Genomic DNA, 21,386 nt, shown 5'->3' on the forward strand with positions numbered 1-21,386 from the left:
AGGGAGGAGTGCAGCCCCCTCCCAGGTCATCACCCTGCAGCACCTCAGTAGTGTGACCCACTCCTGTCTAAGCAAAATTGGAGGGAAGGCCCGCCTTCTTCTTGCTGCTATTATCTTATATCTGTCACAGTGACGTCTAATTATTTTAACTTGAGCCAATGGCCTGCCCGACTACTTGTTAATTTTGGAAGCTCACAGATGGCTACCATATGGGCTGCTGACCTTGTATTCATCCACTTCTGCCTCCACCAGCCTGTGGTCTTTCTGCTTCCTGGTTTGTCACTACTGGCAGATGTATGAGTCAGAAAATGTGTGCATATCTATCTATCTCTATAGACATAGATACAAATACACACATATATACATATTTATAAATATTTAACACAATGTTTCAGCAAGAGAAAGATATGCAGAGTAAAATATTCATAATTACTAATCAGAAATTCAGTGGTTCTGACCCAACAACTGCTTTGTGGGAGAAAAATGAGGTAGTCATCTTTCATAAAGCTTACACTTAAAAGAATTCCTTTTTAAGAGTGCAGCTACAGAACCCCTTTGGTGATACTGCACTCTGTATTACAGGGCTGCTGTAAATTGGTGTTGACGTGACAGCAGGGAGCTAATATGTGTACACAACACTAGGTTTCCACATACATTCTTGGAGATATTGCTGAATATGGATGTAATGAATTGTGAGAGAACATGTATGTCTCAACAAAGTTAATAATAGTAACAGAATATCTTGTATTAAAACTTTTTTCAGAATGAATATAAAGGTCAATATTGAAAATTCAAGAATTTTAAAATAATTTTATTGGGGGATCTTATAGCTCTTATAACAATCCATACACTCATTGTGTCAAGCACATCTGTGTATATGTTGCCATCAACCTTTTCACAACATTTTCTCTCCAGTTCAACCCTTGGTATGAGCTCCTCATTTTTCCTCCCTCCCACCCTCATGAACACTTCATAAATTATAAATTGTTATTATTTTGTTATAACAAAAAACTATTTCTTTTTACTTTCCTTCTCTAATATTTGCTTTTACATTTCAAGTTTTTTGAGCGATACAACAGTTTATGGTAACATGATGGTCAATATTAAAAGAATGTCAGTGCTTTGAAAACAATGGTATGCTTCATAAATATGGTAGAGGCCAAATACAGTAGAAAAGTATTTGGAAATTGTGGGATTTTTTTTAAAGCTTTGCTACAAATGTAAATTCTTTCTGCTTTACTGGAAAACTCTAACTATAAAACCATTTTTAAATTACTAATATTTATATTAATATGTTTGCTTTTCTTTCTGATCCTGAGGAAACTATGCTGTCACAGATTGTTAGAGTTTTGTGTTTCAGTTTCACTGAGAAGAGCAAATGTACAAAGACAACTAATTTAAAATTTGAGTCTATCAATGGGATTAGCTTCTTGCACCTGACCCATATGTAGAATCTTTTATTATTAAGAAAACTTGGCTGGATCATCATTCTTATTTGTTTTGCAGTTATGAAAGTTTGTAATTTGACAGTTATTTTATGATGAGATTTGGTAGAGTGTATAATGATGTAAAAGAAGAATCAACTCGATGGCAGTGGGTGTAGATTGGGATTTTGATTTGGTAATGTAATTATGCAGTTATACAATGATATAATCATCCTACATTTGTGATCTGATGTGTTCATTCCCCATTTTTGAATAACATTGTTTTACACAAACCAACCTTTTGGACCTTATCATATTGATAAGTAAGGAATGGGTCATTTTAACTTCTATGTGTCATTTTAATTACCTATAATTTTTGATATATGAAAATGTCATGACTATTAAATATTTCCATCACTTATTATAATTTCTGCTATGATACTGTATATATAAATATATATTAAATTTCTTTTACATAGAAAAAAGAAAAGAAAACTCTAAAAGAATGTTTCCTTAGCAAGCTAGGAAAAAAAGTTGGAATTTTTGAATACTCCGATTCTAGTATTTTAGGTAGCAAATAGGAAAAATTATAAACTAGGACAAGATCCAAGGTTATCAAGAGGATACATCTTTGTAGCTTTCTGAGAATTATTTGCGAATGCTCATGATATTTCAAGAGTGTTAAGTGAGTATTGCTTTACAAGTGTTATGATGAAATATCAATAAAATGCCCTACAGTAAAATCAAGATTTACTTAGAATATTTAAAAATAATTTATTCATCATCTGTGTTTACGTACTCAACCTTCTCCTTTTTAAAGGTGCCAAAGTGGCTGGCAGGTACCTGGGAGAATGGAAGCAATCTCACTGAACTCAAGCTACCCTTTTATGAAAGCTTTTATATCTGGTTGCCCAATTTATCCTCCTCACAGAGGCTAGTAATATTCACATCATGTCTCCAATGGCAGCTCCTTGTCTTAAAACGATTTGAACAGACATCCATGTTTTGTCAAAAAGCACAATCAGATGATGTTGGTGAAGGTTTAATACTGTGTATTTGGGGAAGAGATAAAGATAGTAAAGACCAAGGTCAGGCTGCCCCCACACACAGGTCTAGAGAACCTCTCTCCTGAAGAGCATTCAGCTAACCATCTGTATTCATTAAGGGAAAAAAATACGAGGCTTATGATAAAGAAGCTAAAATTGCCTCTTTTACAGTAAATCCCAAGCAGATCTTCATTTTTCATGCTATAGTTGCTGAATGCATTCATAAAATCGAAGTATATGTCAGAGAACTGACTCTGCATATCTTATAGCAAAATAAAACTATTCATTATAGTCCCTTTTTATGAATCCAGGATAAAGCCAAAAGAATCATCCAAGAAAAGAAGGCATTCAGAGGTTAATGACACAGCCAGGGGCTTGTGAACAACCTTGCCTACCCTTTGGCTGAAAAGGCACCACTTGATCACAGAGCAAAGTAGCACATTATAAGAAAAAGTAGCACATTATAAGAAAAAGTGCAACAACAACAACAACAACAAAAGAGCAAAGCTCACTAAATAATTTGGAAATGTTTTCTTTGAAAATTCCTATTTTTTTTCCTTTGAAAAATATGCCTTTTTTCATATTAATTAACTCTTCAGGTTCATGGGCCAGCTGAGCACTAAAATTAAGAAATGGGAAGGATCTACTTAGTTTAATTAAACATTGGGACTCTCCAAAATATTAGTGATCACAATGTCACCTGTATCTTCTGAAGGACCCGGACCTGAAGCTACAGCTTGACAGGAGTGATGTTGCTGACTAGGGACCCTTTGCAGATAGGGTGAGTTAGCCAGCAACTGTGTCCTCTGGGTGTCCAGGAATGACTCACAATAGCCAGACTCACAATAGCCAAATCCAAGTATCATCCCAGGGTAAAACAGCTCGTTGCTGACAAGAGTCCAGGTCTTGCCTAAGAATCCTATAGATACACTCTACAGGTTTTCTGCAAGAGGCACACTCATTTTCAAGAGTCACTACGACCAGGGCAGTGCACAACTATGGTTGCTTATCAGATAACACTCATGGTGCAAATGGTATGTTCAAGTTAGGGGTCATATGTTACCATAGGAAACTTTGTTTGTAGCTACTTAGGAATCCAACTTCCACCGGGTAAAAGGAAGAACCTACAAATTGAATTGAAAGTCAAAATATTGGCCAGAGGGGAGAACATTGGCTACATCTTTTACTCACACCAGTATTTCCTACCCTACACTGAGTGATGGGGAGGAAGTGTTTTGCTTGTAATGTGTGCAGGTGTTGAAATAGAATGACAAAGTAAGAATGGAAGAAAGAGAAACAGACTGAAAGAGAGAGAGAAGAAGAAAGGGGGAAAGGAGAGAAGGGGGGAAAAGAAAGAATGAAAACATTTTTTCTTGGCAAAAGCCTGTCAGGTTTCTTGGAATATTTAGTAAACATATGTGAGAGTGAATCTTGGAGGAGTGTAAAATATTCCAAAACACCCCGTCAATTCCAACTCATAGCTACTCTGTATAGGGCTTTCTAAAACTGCAAAAAGGGAGCAGTCGCTTCCCCTTTCTTGATCAGAGCAGTTTGGTGGGTTTGAACTGCCATTCTTGGTGTTATCAGCCCACTGCCCCATAGGTATAAGCCCCATTCTGTGCCACTAGATTACAGGATGCCTCACATTCCTTTTTGTAACAAAAATAGCGTCTACTTTTCTCCTCCATTTTATTAATTCCATGCATAATGCTATTACAAACAAAACTGTTAAAATTATATAGAATTTTAAAATATAAGGATATTCTTGATTCTTCTCTATTACTATAGGTCATATTACAGATTCTCACACACTTTTTCTAAGATTCTAAGTTCTATCTTGATTTGAGTTCTGCTTAAAATAGAAAATTGAAGTGAGTTCAATGGAAGCACAATAGAACTGAACTAAATCATTTTGGTTTGCATTTTAGTTTTGCTGCATGGGACGGTGCCAAAATAGAACTTAGTAACCATGAAGTTCAGGCAGTGGGGACCTAGGGCCGTTTAAAATTCTACAAGATGGAAATGTAAATTACAGGAAATGAGCCATTTGATATAGTTCAGAGTATTAAATAGTGGGGGAAAAGGTAACACTGTTAGGAGCAAGATTCAAAACTAGAATATATATATATATATATATATATATATATATATATATATATATATATATATATATATATATATATATATATATATATATACATACACACAAACACACACACATGTATGTTGTTTTCATTCAGTAATTTTGCTCCTATTGTTCTTCATGTTGTTTTTTTTCTTTTTTAGGGCAAGAAAAAATCCATGTCTGAAAAAATTGACTCTGGAAAAAAATGGAATTCTGTACGCAATATTGCTATGGAATTAAATATGTCTTCAACCTTTTGACAAATGCCTCTTTGATTTTTCAGTAAGAACTCCATTAACAAACAAATTAAGCATAATTCTCCTTGGGGTATAGTGAGCTCGAGGACTGATTTCTGAGAGACTAAGGTTGCTCCTGGACAGGCTCGCCTGTAGCCTGCATCAGCCCTAAAGAGCAGGCCTGGGAACACCACGCGGCCTTCTTTCTCAGCTGAGGGGCCAGTGCAAGAGTCAAGTTTATGGCTGCATATTTCAAACCCTGATCAGTGGAAAAGCCTGAGTCCTGGCACAAATATAAACATGGGTCATAAATTAGCCATAAAAAGGGCGCAACACTGTTCAGGATCCGGGGGCCCCTGTCTAAATTTACAAGCTATTTCCAGAGCCTCTGAGACTAATGGATGAATAAAATATTCCAGCCAGCTAGTAAAGTAAGTATTATGCATGATCGAAAAGTACTGTAGCTGACTGCTCTGATTAATGAAGGGTAAATTACTGTTAATGCTTATCATAAATGTCGCAGGCTTTATTTCACTGCGCAGCAACCAGGCCACTCTGTGGGTTCCACTGGTTTAAGAGCTGTGAATGAAACAATGGCTAATGAATCATGGGTATGTCTTAGAATTTTGCACTACTTTCTAGCTAAAAGTAGAACGGCTTTGTATGCGCTGCCCAGGGATGAACTCTTTCTTCTGCCACCGAACGCTGCATGAGTCAAGCTGCTTCTCAGCTCTGATTTTGTTCTCTGGTCACTTTTCATGTGATTGTGCTTACAGAAAACCCAATTTCTTTATGGCTTATTGTTGAAAATCCTTACCTTCCATATGAGAGACCTGGGTTTGAATCCAAGCTGAAGCACCTCATGTAGAGCCACCACTGGTCTGTGAGTGGCTATAAAACTGAATAGTTTTTCAGCAGAACTTCCAGACGGAGAAGAAAGGCCTGGGAATCAAATTCTGAACGATTGGTCAGTGAAAATGCTAGGTATCCCAACAATCGGATCTGCAATACATTATGAGGATGATCCACAACTGGTCTATTGGGTGGGGTGTTGCCTTAAGCCAGAGCTCAATCAAACCCAAAACCAAACTCACCGTCATTCAGTCAGTTCCAACTCACAGAGATCCAATAGAACAGAGCAGAATCGCCCCTGTGGGTTTCTAGGCTTTTTTTCTTCAGTAAAGAGGAAGCAGGAAGCCTACGCTTTCTCCTGTAGAGAGGCTCTTGGGTTCTAACTGTTGACCTTCTGACTAGCAGCAGAATATGTAACCCACAACACTACCAACTTATCTCTTTGGAAGCAAAGATAAAGCTGACTTATAAGTTGTCCTCTTAAAAAATTTAGATGTCGCCCTCTCCAACCACTCTTTGGTGAGGCGGAAAAATCCACCCTATGGACACAGAGCAGTGTTCAGCTTGGATAAAGAAGAGGAGAATTCCAAGGAATCAGGATCAGGGAATTAGACTGAGCCTTCGTCAGCTTAATAACGGTGAAAGCCTAGTTCCCAGAGCTAGGCTAATCTCAAAGAAGCCAAATGTAAATTGATACTTAGTGAGATTGTCTGATTAGGCCCAAATCAGGGCCAAGGTCAATGGAATGGCTCCATCCAATCCAGGTAAACAGAATCATTTACAGACTTATTCACTACCAGTGAGTCTTAGCAGCTCTATAAGGCAGGGTAGGGCTTCACCTGTGGCTTTCCAAGGCTGAAATTCGTTACAAGACTAGAAAGCCTCACATTTCCCTCTTGAAGCTATTGGTGGTTTAGAAGCGCTGACCTTGCAGTGCGGTCATGGAGAATCTTGAATGTCGTTAGGTTTGTGCATTATTTAAGTCTTTATTCAGAGGGCCTCGGGAGAAGAGATGATTGGGAAATATAGCGGAGTCCTGGGGACAGTGACATTTCTGGTCATTTCTGCTGCCAGAGTTTCAAGGTTCTAGTGGCATAGTTGTTATGCACCAAGTATTCCAATCAAGAGCTACAGTCTCAGAAAGCCACAGGGGCGGGCTCACCCGTCCTCGAGGGTCTCTATGAGTCCAAAGCGACTTGATGGCAGTGAGTTCGGCTTTTGGTTTGGTGCCCGCCCAGCCCCTACTCTATCACCAGAATCCACCTGGAAAACAGTAGGATTCGGGATTAGGCTGCACTGGGTGGTGCTGAAGGGTGAGGAAAAATAAATCAATAATTCTGGGTAATGACGACAAGTGCTCCCAAGAAAAGTAAAATATTAAAATGTGATAGAAAGTGAGTGAGCCTGCATTGGCCAGATTGTCAAGCAGGGAGTCTCTGATAAAATGACAATGGAGCAAAGTGAGACCCGGGACTGAGAGTAACGTCTCAGCAAGGGGGAAGCGGTAGGGACAGGCAGGTTGGAGGCGCCTGCTGAGATGGGGCAAGACACAGCAAAAGCTTCCACAGAGGAACAGTTGTGATGAGTGCAAGGAAAATCGTTCCTGTGGCTTAAAGGTGAAGGACAAATCAGAATTGGAAAGAACAGGGAGAAAACCACAGCTGTGAGGATCCCTTGGCATTGACGCAGTGCGGTCACAAGGAGGGAGGGCCAGAGAGGACTACAATCGAAGAAAGGAGAGTGGGAAGCCTATTCCTTCTCATCCTTCCTGTATTCCAAACAGAAGAGGGGACAGGTGGAGGAAAGAGAGTCCCAGCACAAAAGGGAGGAATCTGCAGAACCTTTTGATTCTGGTTATAAATTCGGTGGAAAGGTAAGAAAGACTGCTCATTTCTATGCTATTTCTCTTACGCTCATTAAAGACGTCTGGGTAACACCAGTAGTCTACAACTGCCTGCGAACCTAAAGGTCAACTGTTTGAAGCCCCTTGGCCATGCCACAAGAGGAAAGGCCTAGCAATCCACACACTTTCTTACCCATGAAGACCCGGGAAGGCCCACGGAGCACGTGTGTGCCCTCAAACAGGGGGCGGCTGTGAGGTGGAATCAGATTGGAGGGCAGCTGACACCACCACTTATAATTAAAGCTGGTGTTAGTGATTTGATAAGATTTGATTTAAGAACATATCAAGCCACAGAAGAAAGTATCACAAATCCACCAGAGGTATAAAAACAATACCAGTTGCTAGAACTTGCCCACTTCTTCCCTTTTTTTTCTTTAAATGAATGGGACAAGTTCATGTTTTAACTACCACTGTTACTCCATAATCCATGGGCAAATCACCTCGCTCCCTGATCAGGTCCACTTCTCTAGTCCTAATTTCTGCTGGATCTCTTCCAGAGTGGCTATCTAAAATCACAGGGTGCCCAAGGTGGAAATAAAAATGAATCACTGTGGCTAGCAAATATATCCTTTGTCTTTGGTGTTTGCCTCTGGAGAGAGTTCCATTGTCCCCTGCCTTTAACCTGCTGGTCTCCATTCCGGGTGTAAGCTTACTGAACCCGGCATTCATTCGCTTCCTGGTCTTGGCACCTATTCTGCTCAGCTACTTCCCTTGGCCCGAACTGAGTGCCCTACTGTTTCCCCTTCTTTGTAGAAGTTGTTAAGGCTGAAGTGTCGGGAGCTGGAAGGTTCCAGGAAGTTATACTTGGAATGTGTATTACAGATTATTCTCCTCTTATTCTTTCATTTTATTAAAGAGAAAAGCGGGACCCAAAGAGCCAGTGATTCACTGGCTATTTTACTGACTGGTCTCAGGAGAACCAGGCCAAGCCATCCGGTGACAAATCCAATGATCATTCCTCCTCAGATAGAATGAATGACAGACACTTAATTATTCTGTGGACAGTAGAGCAGGAGACAGTGGGAAGAGTTGAGTCTTTCCACTCTGAGAGCAGGGATTTTGCTTTGGAAGCCCAAGGGGAGGGCAGCAAACATTGGTGAGGTCAAGAAATGAGTCAGCTTTGTTGATATGAAGAATGACGTCTTGCACTTTGTAAATACACTGTTTCTTACACTTGCCTGCTGCTCACACTCTTTTCTGCTTGCTATTCAGGAATGTGTATCCTTTCTGGACTACCCAGCTATGTGCTAGGAGTACCAATCACAACACTACAGAATAAACCCATTTTAAAAGTGTCTATTTTATTTAAGAGCAACTGCTTTGAAACATTAATACTAAAACAAATCAGGTACATATTCAGAAGAAGATTATTGTATATATTTGAATTTTAAGATAAAGCCTGAGAGTTCAAATTAAAATTCCTGATTCAAAAGGGTCTCCTTTAGTCCTGGAGAATATTCATTTACTCTCCTGCATAAAGAAGGCTAATCTTCACTTGCCTCTCCTACATGAAGAGAGAGGTGTATTTCAAAAGGATAATATTAAGTATAAAAATATGAAGCCAAATTTATCTTTTTGAAAATATCAGGAAAGGTTAATATTTTGGCTTAACAAATAGTTTTTGAAATCGCATTTCACAGAGAATGGTTTGGGATCTCAGAAAGCTCTATACATATAAGAACCCATGGATTTTTCAAGCCTTGTAGCTAAAGAAGAGCTCCTGGCATTAGCTCCAAACTTTCCCTGAGAGGTGTGTCAATTCTGACATTTTATCACAGTCTAGAGGGAGACCTTACCACCTCATGTCTGACAGCAGATCTGTCAGCCCACCGTCAGTACCGCTGCCACAGAAACGTCCTACGTGTGAGGAGAGATGTCCTTGAGCAGCGAGAGCAAGGAGAAAGATAACGCTTTACAGCCCTGGCTCTCCTCTCTACTATTTTTAAAACACATTTATCCCTTCAAAGAATACGCAGCTAAAGATGGAGAGAGCATTTTTTTAAATTCAAGTTAAGCGGTTATCTCTTCAACAAATATGGTTTTAAAATATTATTGAATCGGCAATCTGCAATAGGCATGGAACTAGAAAGTTACATTACTATATATTTTTCAAGGTTTTGAAGAATATTCTTTATGTAGACTTTTTCTTGTGAAAGTTGTTGAACCCATGTAGTTTACGTATTGAAGCATTCCTAATTTTAATGAGTTTCATGTCTTCTAAGAAAACAGAAAGTTTTTGACCTTGGAGGAGAAGAATGCAAAACTATATTCTCAAAAGACAATTGCTAGTAAGAAAATAGGACAAAGAGCTTCCTATTCGGGCCTCCTCCAGAAAGAAAATGAGCCATTTAGAGGGAATCAAAGGAACCCGGGTGACATTGTGGGGTCAGCGTTGGACTGCTAATGCAAAGTCAGTAGTTCAAAACCACCAGCCATCCCGTGGGTTCAAGATGAGGACACCTGTTCCAGTCAGTATTGGGCAGCTAAAAGCAAAGTACAGTACGTGATTTAAACCTGCCAGCAGCTCTGCAGGAGACAGGGGAGACTGTCTGCTCTCTGTGAGACTGTCCAGTTTCAGACACAGTCTAGAGGGTTGGTACAAGTTGGGATGGACTGGATGGCTTTGGGTTTTACATAAAGAAACAAATTGTATGGGGGATTTGAAGAAATGAGCGGATACCAAGGGCCCAAGTAGAAGAAAACGTTTTGAAAATCATGATGGCAACATATGTACAAATGTGTTTGACACAATGGATGCATGTACGGATTGTGAAAAGAGCTAAAGAGCCCCTAGTAAAATGATGTTTTTTAAAGAAACACAATATATCACTGAGAGAGAAACAACTAGCTAAGCATTCTCAAGCTGGTGGGAAATGGGTTTATAACTAGGTACCCCCAATACAGAGTGATGAATGGGAAAGACTCAGTCTCAAAGACAAGAGGGTGCAGGAACGGGCTGGCTGGCTGGTCACTGGTCAGCTGGAGCCCCGGGCTAGGGGAAAAGTTTGCAAGTTCAGCTGCTAACTGAAAGGCTGGATGCTAGCTGGAAAGGGCTAGTCTACTTTGGATAAAGTAGCCATTGAAAACACTATGGAGTACAGTGTGCCACACTGACAGAGAATGGCAGCTCGGTGGCGCCTGGTAAGGGCATTTGTGAACCACATGGAATAATACTCCAACGCAGTCAGGCAGGACTCTGATGCATCAAGACTAAAAACAAACAGAGCCTCACTGTCTTGGAGTAAGAGCCCTGGTGGTGTAGTGGCGGCCAGTTGGGCTGCGGTCCGTAGGGTCGGCAGTACTAAATCACCAGCAGCGACGAGGGAGAAAGACTGGCGGTTTTGAACTGCCAACCTTGAAGTTAGCAGCCCAATGCTATGCCACTGTGCCACCAGGTCTCCTTTCAATATGGAAAGACACTAATTTAAATATTTTTTCACTGACCATGGAAGATACCAAGAATACATTTTAAATATTTTATTGTCTTAACTTTGGTTATTAATGATTGAGAAAAATAGAGCATCCGGTCTTGTCGGCAATATGTTGCCCCTTTATAAACACACCAATGTGAGTTACCTGAAAGTGAAATTAAGTATTCCAGTTCGCAATCCAGCACATGTTGTTTATTGCAGAGAACTGTACTACGTAGGAGGTTATAAATATAAGGCTTCCTAATCATAAAACCTCAACCACAGCAGCCAAAGGCTCAACTTAATTGCTTGATTTATTTTCTAGAATTAAAAAGCCATATGGCACTCTCGTTTGTTCATTGTTTAATAATTTCTCAACTAACTTTTATAGAGCATTTTCCATGTGCTGATAATGTTGCAAAATAACTAATTGGATGCAGGTTGTACCTGTACGGAGCTCACAAGCAGAGGGCAGAGTAAAGCCTAAGCAAAATACAAAAAAGCAAGGTCGAAAAAGCTGCCATCAAGATGATTCTAACTCATAGAAACTAATTAAAATAAATCATATTAGCATCTGACTCTAAATAAGAGAAAAATCAGCAGTCAACAAGAACTTGATTGAAAAGATAAGCCTAAATGTGAGCCTGAAAGTAGGACTTCGAGCTCTACAGAGGAAAGAAAATATTTACATATTATATAAAGAGATGATGATAGAGGGATGTGAAAGTATGTATTTCATTTCTGCAACCAACAAATAATTTAACCCAACCAAAATATGGTGAGTATATAGAAAAACAATATCCCAAAGCAATAATAATAGAGTTGGGAAAGTAGCAAATGGCTGGATACTGAAAAGTTTTGTATATAATGCATGTGCATTTTCTTGTGACTGCCTAAAAGCTTGATGTCTTTTAGGCAGATGAGCAATATGATCCAATATACTTTTCTATCAAGGTCCCTATGGCAGCAGCATAGATAATCAAATGTCAGGGAAGGAACTGTAGGCACAATGAAGCTGTAAGAGCTCTTTTAAGAGCCATCTCTTTACCCCAGGAAATGAGATGATGCAGGCTAGAAGCAAAGTAGTGGCTAAAGGGATGGATGCAGGCAGACAAAGAACTCTGGAGTAGAGAGAATCAACCAAGCGTGCTTTTCAATTGGCTTGCACAGTGAAGAGGAAGAGGAAGTAAAGGGAAATCAAAAGGAACTCTGGAAATTACATCCATTTTAGAACTGAACAGCAAGGTCACAATACTAAATGGCAAAGTGGTGCTTTGAAGAAACTATAAACCAAGATAAAATAGATACTTAAGAAGTATTAAGATTTTTAATTAAAGTAAAAAACACAGAGTGAACTGTTAATCAAACACTTGCCATCAATTAAAGTATGTATTAGTCCCTGAGAATTTTATGTGTGTCTCTGAAATTCTCAAGAAATTGATAATTCTGAGCTTTTGCACAAATTGTTTCAGAAGCTGATGAAGCACCCAGTTCCTTTCACAAAGTTGTTATAGACATGGCCCTCCTAGCAAGTTAGTGAAGTACAAGAAAATAGAACAAAAAAACCATACACTGATTAATATGGTTTACCACATAGAAAGAGCAAAAAGTTTTTTTAAAGGAAAAAAAACGTATATGACCAAAACAAATGTCTTTATTTTAAAATAATATCATGGCTGCATCAGTCAATTTTATTACCAATAGTAAATTTACTCTAATTAGTTAAAGATAAAATGAAATTTATTAAAAGGATTTTCAGTAACTGGCAAAACTAGGTTTGGAAGTCAGGTCATCAGGAGCAATTCACAACTTTCAGATCTTGACTCCTCCTATTGACAATTTCCTTGTGTCACCACTAAACAGGGAGTGCTGCAGCCAACACCAGCATCCTACTCCAGGACCACTGCCTTTATGGCCCCTGAGAGCTGCATCTCTCTGTTCTGCAGGCTCATCCTCCTGAACTTCTCCAACTACCATCTTCTTCTCATGCCTCTCTCAAGAATATGTCTGACCTGAGTTGTGTGGGCAAATGAATGTAAATTGTGTGTCGGTTTCCTAGCTACAAGTGCAGCCAAGAAGATGAATTTGGGATTCCACCTCGAATAGACAGGACATAAAAGTCAGAAATTCCAGAGACACATAAATAGATTTTAAAAGGTTTTAGAGAGCTAGAAAATAGCTTATTTTAGGAATGGAACTGTATTGCCATATTAAAAAATAACTAAAAAGAAATTCGAGCTCATGGTCATCAAGCAAATTCTGACTTATAAGAACCTTATATGATAGAGTAGAATTGTCCCTTTGGGTGTCTGAGACCTCGAGTCTTTAAGAAAGCAGAAAGTCTCTTCTTCCTCCAGCCAGAGCAACTGGTAGGTTTCAACCTCTGACTTCATGGTGAGCAACTCACTGTTATTACCATAATTAACTGCACTATTATATTAAAGGACAAAATTCATATATCTATAATCAGATGTAGGGGTCCTCAAATTTTTTAATGGAACCAGTTCACTGTCCTTCAGATCCGTTGGAGGGCCGGACTATAGTTTCTTTAAAAAGCTATGAACAAATTCCAATGCACACAGCACATATCTACTTTTGAAGTAAAAAAAATGGGGCAAAAATACCTGGTGGGCCAGATAAATGTCCTCGGTGGGCTGCATGTGGCCCGTGGACCATAGTTTGGGAACCCTTGAATGAAACTGAAAGTCATATTGATATTAATAGAACATTGCTATCTTGCTAGGCGCCATGCAGTCAGGTCAGACACAGAGCGACCGATGTACAAAAGAGAGAAGCACTGTTCCGTCCTCTACCATCCTTCGGTTCAGGCAGTGTTTCATGTAATATGATAGACTATAGAGTATTTTAGAGACCATGCTATATTTCTGTAAAATATAACTATAAATAGTACCCAAAGTATAAATAATCTTAAATTAACAAGGAGACAAAAATACTCGTAGAAGATGGAGCAAATAAATATATAAATTTCCAAAAATAAAATACAAATGGCTGATTAATAAATATATAAAATATTAAAGTTTAATACCCAAATAAGTAAATGCTAGGTGCAAGATAATAGTGTGTCCAGCTGGCAAACAGGAAAACTTTTGATGACGTCACAAAGTACAGCCAGATGGCTGCTTAGAAGTGAAGATGAAATGACTTCATCTCATCAAAGACTTCCTACTTTGGACACCTTCTTAGAAGGGACTAATCACCAAAGAAGGACATCGTGCCTGCAGAGTAGATTTTCCGTGCAACAAAAGGAAGATCCTCAATGAGATGGATTGACAACACGGCTGCAACTATAGGCTCAATCATAACAGCAATTTCGGAGATGAGAAGGGAGCAAGTCGTGTTTCATATTTTTGAACCCTGGGCCATCGTGAGTGAGAACAGATCTCACGGCACCTCATCACCACAACAGTGAGGCTCAATGAGGCTCTGTCATGAATGGCTCCGGGAATAAACCTCGTGATGTCATGCAGAGTGAGAATTCCGTCTCAGAATGTCTTATTGTGCACACACTGTGATACTCTCTTCTTGGAATCGCTCTTACAGAAACATTTGCATGTGTGCATAAAGTGGTTGGTACCAGGATTGGCAATGAAGACCAGCATAGAAAATGAACATCTTAAAGCTCCATCATCTGGGAAATGACAAATAGTGATCTCTTAAAAATATGGATGCTCTGAAAGAATTAGAATGAAGAAGGTAAGCCTATGTATATTAACATTATTAAATCTCTAGAATAAACAAATTGTGCAGTGTGATTCGATCTATAGCGTGAATTTGGGAAAATGTAGATTCATGCACACTGATACACAGACAGAGATTGTATTCCATGGGTCCAAGTACACAGGAGCTTGCATATGGCACGAGTACATGCCAAGAAATAGACCTGGAGAAATGCCCACCAAAAGAACCACATTAGGCACCCATGGTGAAAGGCAGTGAAATCGAATTTCACAGTTTTAGTCAAAGGAGCAGAATACGGAAATTAAACTTGAAATGGTAGTAAGAAGAAAGGTGGGACATAACCTTGTTTGAAGTTTTTCAGAAGAACTTCGGAAGTATAGTGCATTGGTGCTATTGGGTATTAGACTGCTACCCATCAGATTGGCAGGACAAATGCACCAGTCACTCTGGGGATGAAAGATAAACTTAAAAATCAATATTGTGGAATCTTAATTAAATATCCACCATTTTACCTTTCTAATTTCTAATATGCATTGTAATGGCTACACAGAACTCATTGAGAAAGTTGATGATTAAAGTGTTTATTATGAAGGTTTATTATGAAGTTGTAATGCCAGTGAGAAATGCTCACACTAGTTTTGTTTTGTTTTAAACCAAGACATGTTACAAAGTTTTAGGTGTGCTTATTAATGCCCAAAGGGGCATACCACTGCCATAACCATCATGCTGAAGGCATTAAGCTCAAACTCCATCAGTCAGCAAAACTCAGCTCCTTGAATTAAGTGCCTAGGGCCACCCCATTCCAGCAAGCCTGTCCAAAGGCTCTCAGTTCCATTTCTGTGGATCAGCAAGTCCAAATTCCCCAATTAAGTGCTCAGAGGCATCCCAATCTGCAAGCCAGTCTCCTGCACAAAAGGGCTTGATTTGCTCCAGGGGCTGGGAAGTTCATCACTCTATTCTGTGCTCTCAGGGAAGGGCACTTTTGGGAGTCAGACACATTGACTAGAAGAGCCACATCAATGGACTCTCTGCCCTGGCAGGTCTATTTGTTGCTTGGGAGTTGGGTTGTCATTCAATGACTTTGTTCTCCCTGTGAACCTCTCTGTGCTCATTGAGCAGAATGTGAGTTCGAAGAAAGGCACTCCAAAGAAAGAAAGCCTAGAAGAAAGGAACACTAACTCTTGGATGGAGAGAAACATATCAGTATTGATGGGCTATGCTGAGGCCTTATTGGATTGATCTGTCAATATGGATCTGGAATTAATCCAATGTGTGCAATTACCCGGCTTGTTCTAACATCTCTCAGCATTCCAAGTGTTGGCGAGTGATTCTTGTTCTTATATAAATTCACTTTTTTCTTAAAGACAGGGAAGATTAAAACACAACTAGGCAAGCATATTGAAATATCAAGGAGAGTAGAGGGATTGAGGGGTCATAAAATATCATAAAAGTTAGCGAAGGAAGCAAATACTGATATAAATAGGAGGAAGACTGAGAGGTGAAAGGATCCAGGAACACCAATGGAGTAAGAGAGGAGGGACAGATGATGGCTGGATCCTTGCTGTCCAATGACGAAAGCAGTTGTCTGTTATATGGCCAGGCCATGACTCAAACACACCAGGCTCTCAGCCTTCTCATGTGAATTTTATGGCACAGCTCTACTCTGTTCTGGTGAGTCACTCTGGGTCTGTATCAAGTTGAGAGCAGTTAAATGAAAGAGCTAAAAATAAATTATTTTAAAAATTAGTAGTCTGGTCAGGGCTTGTGGTTAATGTGTGGAATATTACAGAGGGGAGCTGTTCCAGGTGAAGACAAACCTCAGGTTTTGGTGATGGGAAAGTATGACCAAAGAGGGATTAAGGTTGAAGTTCAGGGGCTATGAAGATCACAGAGAATATAGAAGGTTGGGGCATGAGATGGTCATTCACATTGACAGTGCCATGTGGGTGACGTTACAACTGAAAGTATGCTTCACATAAACAAGGAAAAGGGTAGATGGGCGGTGATTCAGAGCGTGGGCCCGGGAGTCAGGCAGAGGGAGATTCAAATGTCTTCTCTTTCATTTGCCAAAGTTTTTACAAGCCTCAATTTCATTGTTTGCGAAAGGAGGTAAATAGTACCTCACTAACGTTAGATAAAATAATGTATAGAAAGGATCTACTTCAGTGCTGACCGATAGTACCATATATACTCGTGTATAAGCCAAGTTTTTCAGCACATTTTGTGCTGAAAAACATTGGTTCGGCTTATACACGGGTCATTGGTACCCCAGCGAGGTGTAACATCTCGCTGACCTCCCCCCCCCCCTGCCTGTAACAGAACTAGTGCCCGTTATCTCGCAGGTGATTGCCTTTTCTCGGCTATTCATTCAAAGTCCCCCTGACAGAGCAGGGCTTTGATTGTTTGTTTACTCACATCTAACCATTCAGAGCCATCCTATGACGTGGACTGCTCTAATTAACAGAAGCACCCGTAGTGATTCACTTACCTGGCAGCTGAACTGGTAAGGATGTGTCTGTGGCTGCACTCCATCTCTCCCCTCTGGTCTCTGTGTTAATTCACATCCTGCATCCCCAGCCCTCAGGGACTCCTGCCCTCCTCCTGGCTAACACATTGCAGGGGGCGGGGGGATTACCATGAAAATTCTTTTTCAAAGTCTTGTGGTTGTTTTTTTTTATCCTATTCGAAAAGGATACTCTTGAACCAAAACAAAAACTCTGGTCATATGAGGCTGGTTTCAAAATGAAGGTTGTGTCAAGAGCAGAAGAGAGCAATAACAGTATTGCAAGCAGGGAATTCTGTGTTGATGAAAAGCAAGTGAGGGTGTGGCGGAAAATGAAGGCTGACTTGTAACAGTTTCCAAAAGCTAAATAAGCTAGTCGTGGTTTAACATCTTTTTATGGGGCTCTAGAGTGAATTGCATAAATGGGTTATGGCATGTCGTCAAAATGGTTACTGCATAACATGCATGGGAATCCGCATACATGCTCTACAAATGGCTAAGGATGACAAATATAAAGTACCAGGCACTGAAAATTTTGCTGCATTAGCAGGATGGTGTACCCGCTTCATGAATAGGTTTAGCCTACTATGTTTGAGACAAAGAACAAAAATTTCCCAGAAATTGCCACAAGACCTTGAAGAAAAAATTATGTCATTCTAGTCATTTATTATAAAACAAAGAAGGATTCATAATTATGACCTGGCAGATATTGGAAATATGGATGAAACTGCCATGACTTTTGATCTTCCAAGCAACAGAACTGTGGCAAGTTTAGGAGAGAAAAAAAAACACTTTTCTGAAAACGATGGGAAATGAAAAAAAAAACCACGTTATAGCTGTTCTATCATGTTTGGCTAATGAAACTAAGCTGTGTACTGTCATTATTTTTAAAAGAAAGACCTTTACTAAAAGGATCAATTTCCCACCAAGAATTACTGTGTGTGCACATATTAAAGGCTGGATGGATGAAGACGGAACCAAAAAATGGCTGGAAGAAATTTGGAACTGACGACCAGAACCAGCCTTAAAGAAAAAGCCATCGTTACTTTTTGGGGTTATGTTCAGAGCCCACCTATCAGATGACGTAAAAAAAATTGGCAAAATCTAGTAAAGTTACTTTAGCCATTATTCCAGGTGGACTTCCATCTGTACTGCAGCCTCTGGATGTATCTTTAAATAAGTCTTTTAAAGACCGTGTGGGAAGGATGTGGTATGAATGAATGTCATCTGGTCAAGCCCGACTAACAAAAGGAGGAAATCTCATGAAGCCTGACATAGAGTTAATAGCAAAGTGGGTTTGAGATGCATGGGAAGACATTCCGGAAGACATGGTGTGACGTGTCTTCCAGAAATGTAGTATTAGTAATGCTATGGATGGCAGTGAGGACTGTGCTTTGTATGAAAATGATAGCAGTGATGGTGATGATGGCGATCTCAGTGAGGATAACATCTATGATGACCTCACACCAGCTGAAGCTCTTCATTGAGATACGGATGATGATGAGGAATCCAGTTTTGAAGGTTTTTAACTCTTTACATTTTATCTTGGTTGATAATTGAGCTCAGGGAATAGTATGCCTAAGGTATCTTCTTGTTTTTGTTGAACCTACTTTCCACTTACTGTGCTGGTTTACTGATGTTAAGTGACTTGTCCTTTTATTTATGTTTTTTATTTAAAATAAATATTTAAATATATTACCCCACGGATGTCACAATTTTTAGTAATTTTATTTTCATTTGTTTGATTATTGAAACTCACCAATAGCTTCTGCATTTTCCACCCTAGGCTTATACTTGAGTCAATCAGGTTTTCTGCATTCCCAGGTAATAATTAGGTACCTCGGCTTATACTGGGGTCAGCTTATATTCAAGTATATATGGTAAGTATTTAGTCAATAAAAAGGATTTTCCAAGTCAAGACTTGACAGTTTTAATTTCCCCTTCCCCTGGCCTTCTTCAGTCATTCCTTAGGATTCCCTCCTTTGTTTTCTGCTCCACTATGCTAAATGATAAGCAGTAATAGTATCTCTTTAATAAATACCACTATGCTAATAAAGTAATTTCTTAAAAATAGAAAATAATCCAACTTCTTGCACTGTATAGAAAAAAATGTGTACAGGTTGATCTCCAATTACCAGCTATTATTTTTGCTCCGGAGCTCTGTAATTGCCCAACATTCGATTGTATTCATCTCGATTGTATATTGTTTTAAATTTAGAATTGTTAACACAAAATCAATTTTCAAATTTGTATCTCGTATTTCACATTAATCATCTAAGACAGTGGTTCTCAACCTTCCTAATGCCACAACCTTTTAATACAGTTCCTCATGTTGTGTAACCCCTAACCATAATATTTTGTTACTACTTCATAACTGTAATTTTGCTACTGTTATGAATCGGGTGACCACTATGAATGGGTTATTCGGCCCCCAAAGGGGTTGTGATCCAGAGGTTGAAAACCATTGATCTAGAGTTCTTCCTTTGCTGTCTAGACATGGACATATTGTTAACAATGCTATTCAGTATTATTCTGTTTATAATGCAAATCCCACTGCTGAAGGTTCCTTACATCCTGAGAAAAGAGCCTATGCTAATATGGCCTATAGACAGGATGAAAAATTGTAACAAATTGTTGAGGGAAAAGTTACCAAGCAGTTCATGAAAGAATGCCTTTCATCAAAAAATAAAGAACAAGCCTTTGTGTGAAAATTTGGCAAACAAGAAATAAAGGTCGTACAGAAATGTCCATTTAATTCAAATACCATTCCCAGATATGTGTTCTGTTAATGTGAATTGCACACACAGAGGGACTCTGTCTGAAACATCCAGGGAGTCATCAAAGTGCTGGAATGAAACAGACACACAGACACTCACACCCCGGCATCTGCTCTTATGTGGGAACTTTGTTCATCGGTGACTGCGTTGAACACATAGACACTTGACAAAGGGTTGACAGAGTGAAATCCATTATTACTACTTCTTTACCTTCTAGAACCCAGCAAAATAAAATTCAAATTTATTGTTGGACAACATGGCTTCACACATACATCAAACAGGCCAAAACAAAAAAGTCACTACCAAGACCAAAAAATGGAGAAAGAAACCTTTTGTCTTTGGTCTTTCTAACCATCTTATACAAACCAACTACCTATCACACAGCTAGGAACATACACAAAAACAGTTACTGGAATGCTAGGGAAAAGATTGTATTTTTGTTGTTGTTTTTTCCTTGTTTTACAAGGATTTTTTTTTCTCCTTTGGGGTTATAATAAACACGGCCCCACCACAAGTCAAGTCAGAAGGAACACAGAGAAGGCTCCACAGGGTGGTTTGGCCCTCAGAGATCATTAAAAGGCTCACCCCTAACAATATGTACCAAAATATAAAATGTAAATAAAAGATGCAAACAAAATTTCCTTTTTAAAGTAGCTTTAAGAGAAAAAAAAAAAAGCAAGGCCTGGATGCCATGGCCCTTTTTCCCTCCCCTGCTGCAAAGTCCCGGTGTGGTTTTGCTGGGGTGACAGTGCCCATATCCTCTCTGGTGGTGTAGCCCCGGGAGGGTGGACTGGTGTGGGGGGAGGACAGCAGGGGGCTCTGTACTGGAAGGTGACCATGTTTAGATTCTGAGAAGGGAAGCGGAGGGTGAAGAGTTCACTGTGGCCTTTTGCTGCTGTTGGTTTTTTTGTAAGTTGAACTTTTCCTGTGGCTGCCTGTCATCCGCATCGGTCTTCTGCTCCTTGGAATCTATAAAGTCACCTTCTTCATCTTCAGATGCCCGTTTACCTGCAGCTGCCTCCACCTACCCACCTTCATCTCCACCCTTTTCACCCTCGCCTTCCTCTTCCTCTTCTTCCTCCCCCCTTCTTCCTCTTCTTCTTCTACCTGATTGTCAGCTTCCTGTTCCCATGTTCCGTCTCTTCCATTCTCCGTCTCCCCTACAGCCTCCTTCTGCTTTAAGTCCTCAAATGGGACATGGTGGGGCTACCCCAGTGATCAGTGCAGCAGATTACAAGGAAGTGTGGGTCCTGAGACTCTGGCAGGGGGCTGCTGGAGTTCTCCGTGCCCTCGGGGACGTGGCTGTGCGGCCAGCAGGACCCGGGAAGGATGCGAAGATGGATTTTCAGAACAGCCAGTGGGGACAGAGTGGGCATTATTACTATTTATAGAAAACAAACAGTAAAGAATA

This window comes from Tenrec ecaudatus, chromosome 11 (genome assembly GCF_050624435.1).
Source record: "Tenrec ecaudatus isolate mTenEca1 chromosome 11, mTenEca1.hap1, whole genome shotgun sequence".
Classification (NCBI taxonomy): Eukaryota; Metazoa; Chordata; class Mammalia; order Afrosoricida; family Tenrecidae; genus Tenrec; species Tenrec ecaudatus.